Genomic DNA, 5901 nt, shown 5'->3' with positions numbered 1-5901 from the left:
CTAAAATTTTCCCGGAAACGTCCAGGGAAGACTTGCTGATGTCGCAGTTCATGTCGCCGACTAATATGAGAGGCAACCTGCCCTGCATGAAGAACCTCATCTTCTCAAATAAGTTTTTCCTCTCGTTTTTACAGGTAGGTGCGTAAACATTAACTATACGGAACTTTACATTCCTGTACTGTAAGATGGCTGAGATACATCTCCCCACCTCTATCACCTCGTAGCTCAGCAGCCGGATATCCCCAGAATTTATGAGGATTGCCACACCATCATTTTTATTGGATCCACTCCCAGACCATACAGCCCCTCCGTGGGGCCACTCACCGGGGCCAACCTCACCACTGATACCGCACTCCTGCAGGCATATCACCGATGCACCTTCCTGCCTGAGCAGGCTCAATATGGCCGCTCTTCTCGCTTTATTCTGAAATACGCGTACGTTCTGGGAGTGGATCACCAAAGACATAATATTCTGTACATATAAATACTAAACATTAAGTCAAGGCACATGAGTCCTTGTGTCATGGCGTTTAGCATGACCTCACATGGTCGCCACCGTCTTGCGCCAACGACTCAAAAGGGTTGCTGGTTTCCATGTCGTCGCTCTCACTGTCCTCATTTCTTCTTTTCTTTGCAGCTTTTTTACTCGCCACCTCAGTAAAGTCCTCATCGCTGTCACTGATTTCAAACCCACCACCCTCCCTGCGACACAAAAACATCTCTGGTGTGGAGAAACTGTCTATGACTCCAGACGGATGGATGGGACTGTCCACCTCCTCTATAATCTCCTCCAGGTCGCGGATGACCTCCGATACCTGGGCGTCCGCCGCCTTTCTCGTATTCACAACAGCAGTAGCAGCTTTCTGGCTTTCCACTTTCCTCTTGATGTTTTGGCCAGTCACACTCTTTGTAGCAGGCGGCACGGAAACAGAAGCCGCAGTAGGTGGTATGGAAACAGCAGCCGCAGCAGGAAGTACGGAAACAGCAGCCGCAGCAGGAAGTACGGAAACAGCAGCCGCAGCAGGCGGCACGGAAACAGCAGCCGCAGCAGGCGGCACGGAGACAGCAGTAGTACTTGTAGTAGGTGGCTTGGGAACAGTAACACGTGCAGCAGATATCACAGAAACCGCATTAGCGTTGGCAGCAGGTGGCTCATGGTTACCAGCAGCAGCTCTCACAGCAGGTTGCTTAGCAACGGCAGCCATAACTGAAGCAGCTCTCACAGCAGGTTGCTCGGTTACCAGCAGCAGCTCTCACAGCAGGTTGCCTAGCAACGGCAGTCCCACTCAAAGCAGCAGTGTTTTGTTTACTTGCAGCACACTCCGCATAGGTTTTCCTCCGGTTTTCTCTGGGGCGTTCAGTCCCCGGACAGTCTTTACACACATGTTCCTCTGACCCACATAAGTCGCACCGCTTAGGTTTTGGGCAGTTACCCGCGTGGTGTCCCTCGCCTTGGCAATTGCGACAGACTTGCCCCTTAGTGCATACATCCTTCATGTGTCCAAACTGGCTGCAGTTCCTGCAGTACAGGGGCTGTCCGGGATAGGTCAGGTATCCTCGGTTCCCCGCAATTGAGAAACTCGCTGGCGGGTGCATCACTCCTCCCAGACTGTTTGGGTCCATTCTGAACCTCACGAAAAACTTGTATTTACAATTAAAGATGTCCAAAATGTTTTTCTGTTTCTCGCCGCCGCGCACATTCTCACAATACCGTCTGAGGAAACTCTCTATCAGCGCCACATCAGTATACGGATTGTATACATGTACCAGGACCGGCTTCTCCTGTATCCCAAACAAGGGGGTTATCCTCACCCCACTCAGGAAATCGCTGTCCTTGTGACCCCGCAGCCATTCATAGACGTTCAGGCAGGCATATTCCTCACAGAAAGTCACGTCATACTGGCCTAGTCTAGCGAAGTCCTGTACGCTGTAGATGTCCGTCTTCAGTACGCCACACTTGTTCATCAGGACGTCCCGCACAACGTACACCATGCTGTTCTTCGCTCTGTCAGTCAGGTCCACATCAAAACCAATGGTGTTTCTCACTCCAGCCATCTTGCAAAGTAAATCTGTCGGTCAGGAACCACAGAAAGGATTCTGCTTTCGCAGTAAAGCCTGGGCCGAACCCAGCACACTCACAACCCTCCAACCAGACCAAGCACTACACTTGATCTAGCCAAAAGGCCGAGAAGCGATAACCCGAAACAGGTTTCGCCTGCAGCCCGGTTTGCCAAACCTGACTTCCAAGGCTTGCGGCAACACGCTTAGGCAGCACTCTGGACCCACCCACAATGCACCCAGGGAGCTGTAATACCTTTGCATAGCCCCGCCCACCTTCTCAACTGCACCCTCCCCCTCACATCCTCTGTCCTTCCTCTTTCATCGTGCTCACGCATCCTAGGCTTGCAGAGCCTTCTGCTGCTGCAGGACTCGTCAGCTCCCTACACAGAATTGTTAATCCGGCGATGACACTAGAAGCAAGCACTAGTTTGTCTCTGAAGGTGCGTCGGCCGGTCGGTTGGAGGGATTTCTTTGGCCGGTCGCATTTCCAGTGGGGACGGACGGAAACATTTTCCCTAAAATAAGGAAAATTGGCTTCGACCCCATAGGGCTTTATTGCCTTCCCCTGGGCCAGCATTAGTAGACCCTAGTAAGGAGAATAATAGAGCGGCATGGTCATCCGAAGAAGTTAAAACATACAGCAGGCCTTTTTTTCCGCCATACATACATAACTATAGATTATATATAGAAATAAATCTTGCTATTTGTATAGCGGCAACTTATTCTGCAGTGCTTTTAGGTCATTCGTTTATTACCCCCACCTCAAAAGTCTGGGTGCTCCCTTTTCCGACCTCAGAAGCATGGCAGGCCGCTGAGTTAACCTCCAGCCAGCAAACTACATCAAGCGGGGAATTCGCAACGTTCAAGTCATCAGCAACAGTTTGGGACAGCGATTCAGCTGCCTTAGCATTCTCTGCCACACATGGATTATAAGAAAGATAGAAAGAGAAATAGATAGATAGATAGATAGATAGATGATAGATAGATAGATAATGTAGATTATAGACATACATTATATCCAGATGATAGATTTTAGATTATTTATATATATGTAGATTCTATAATCTATATTGATTATATAATAGAGCTATGGATTATCTATCTATCAATCAATAGATTTATTATATAATCAACATACACTATAGAATCTACAAATATACATAATACAGCTATATGTGTTTGTGTGTGTATGTAGATATATATATATATATATATATATATATATATATATCATCTAAAATCTATCTTTAATCTATATGCACAAAATCTATAATTCAGATATAATCTATATCTATTACCTACATAATTAATAGATAGATAGATTCACTCACATTCATACATACATACATATATACACACTGTATGCAAATGAGCCTGATGTTTGGCAGCCGATGTCACTGCATTGTGATGTCATCAATTTAGAAGTATAAATGCCGGACTTGGCAGCCATTTCAGTCAGTCTCCACTGCAGCTCGGAGATGGGGTCCCCCTATCTTCTCCGAGAAGTCACAGAAGTGGATCAATTTAATTTTTAACAGAGCGCATTTTTAATGCAGCCCACAAGGCGGAGACAGGGGCCTACCAAAATCTAATAGGCTGCTCTGTGGCTTATTTTTATTTTATTTTTTAAGGTAGGTTCTGTCCTTCCACGGTGAGGAATAGGCAGGTAGGTTCAGTTCTTGCCAGCTGGGGAATACTTATAGGCAAGGCCTTATGCCTGGTGGTGCATGTAACGTCAGACCACGTTTCAGACATGCAGCAGCGACACCAGCAGCATTCAGCCAGTCAGTCACTCGCAAACGAGTCCCATGCAAGTTTTCTTTAAACAGACACATTTCTTTATTGACTGCGGTCTTTAATCGAGCGGTTGGACTGTTTCTGTGTCCATGCATTGAATAAAGCAATACATCCTTGTAAAGTAGACGTCCGTTCGTTGGAGTTCTTTGCTCCCCGAGTGTTGCTCCATCTCTAAGCGTTGGCCTGGATCTTCATGGACGAATACTGCACATCCCACGTGGAGCGTGTATCTCAGCCCGCGTGGAGCGCTGCAGTCTAATAAGGTATTTTGTGCTGCGTAGCAAGCCTCTGGCCTGTGTGATTGGGGTCCGCTGCTACCTGCTCTGAAGCGCGCATCCGGGGTGAGCCTGCTTGCCTGCCGCTTTTCAACTAGCAGCGACTGTAGGTCACTCACAAAGGCTGGTTGGAATGGCCTAGCATTATCCCGATCCGGAGGTGTAACTTGAAGCTGCGGGGCCCCAGTACAAAGTCTGGAACTGGGCCCCCAACTATAAAGCTTCATTGATAGCATAGGTTTGCAATGTGGGGGAGACATTATGGGCCCCCTACTAGGGCTCCTGCCCCCAGGTGCGACCGCACCCCGTGTACATACGCCCATGACCTGAATACGTGGAGCATACAGACGCAGGCTGCCAGGATACGCTGTGCCTGCCGGATGTTTCCAACTTGCCTATTAGCGCAGCGGTAGGTACGAACTATAGAGTGCGGCTGGCATATTAACTGGTGTGTGTTGTTTTGCTTCCAATAGTACCTGTGCGCACACACGCACATACGCACTCTGGCAGACACAGCTGCTCAGTGGATACAATGTTGCGAGCCGTGGGAAAAGCCCTAGAATCATCCACGGCAGACGGGCCGAGTGTAAATCAAAGTGCTTGGGTGGTAGCAGCAGCCACAGCTGCGCTGCACCTCTTGCTTGTGGTTTCTGCTTTTGGAGACTGCTGTAGGAAAGGGGGTGCACCAGTCCTGGAGGTACTGCAATACCAGGGCAATGCGTGGAGTGGACAGAGCAAGCTCCTTTTCCAGCTCCCTGTTCTAAAAATCCATTTAATATATGGTCCCCAGATAGGGGACGTATCAAATATTAAACGGATAAGAACAGATTTTTTTATTTTAAAATTAAAGGCGTTGTCCCGACGCCCAAACTGATTTTTTTTCCCATTAATGCCCTGTAGAGTAGAAGCATCACACACTACAGCTTTAAACATAAAAATTAGAGATGAGCAAACGTACTCGTCCGAGCTTGATACTCGTTCGAGTATTAGCGTGTTCGAGATGCTCGTTACTCGTAACGAGTACCACGCGATGTTCGGGTTACTTTCACTTTCCTCTTTGAGACGTTAGCGCGCTTTTCTGGCCAATTGAAAGACAGGGAAGGCATTACAACTTCCCCCTGCGTCGTTCAAGCCCTATACCACCCCCCTGCAGTGAGTGGCTGGGGAGATCAGGTGTCACCCGAGTATAAAAATCGGCCCCTCCCGCGGCTCGCCTCAGATGCGTTGTGAGATAGCTGAGGGACAGTGGTATCGTGTTGGAGCTGCTGTAGGGAGAGTGTTAGGAGTTAGTGTAGGCTTCAAGAACCCCAACGGTCCTTCTTAGGGCCACATCTAACCGTGTGCAGTACTGTGGAGGCTGGTTTTAGCAGTGTTGCACATTTTTTTTTTTTTGGTATATCGGCCGTACAGAGCATTGCGCCCTGCAGTAATAGTCCAGGGACAGAAGTGTGGAGGCAGGGAGAGCGTTAGGAGTTATTGTAGGCTTCAAGAACCCCAACGGTCCTTCTTAGGGCCACATCTAACCATGTGCAGTACTGTGGAGGCTGCTTTTAGCAGTGTTGCACTTTTTTTTTTTTTTTGGTATATCGGCCGTGCAGAGCATTGCGCCCTGCAGTAATACTCCAGGGATAGAATTGTGTAGGCAGGGCCAGAAGACATATATTATAGATTGAATATACGCAGTGGTCCTTTTGAAAAAAATATTTGAAAAAAATCTATTTGGCCTGCCTGTCACTCTGCTCAGTGTTCTGGGTCCGTGTCTGCTGGG

The 5901-nt window shown here is 48.2% G+C and overlaps 1 pseudogene; it reads right to left on the bottom strand.

Moving 5' to 3' along the window:
• Positions 1-4808: 4808 nt before the first annotated feature.
• Positions 4809-4988, bottom strand: LOC136574152 (U2 spliceosomal RNA; annotated as a pseudogene).
• Between the last annotated feature and the right edge of the window lie 913 nt (positions 4989-5901).

Source organism: Eleutherodactylus coqui, chromosome 7 (assembly GCF_035609145.1).
Source record: "Eleutherodactylus coqui strain aEleCoq1 chromosome 7, aEleCoq1.hap1, whole genome shotgun sequence".
NCBI lineage: Eukaryota > Metazoa > Chordata > Amphibia > Anura > Eleutherodactylidae > Eleutherodactylus > Eleutherodactylus coqui.
Note: the sequence above shows the minus strand (reverse complement) of the source record. Positions and strands in the feature narration are given on the sequence as shown.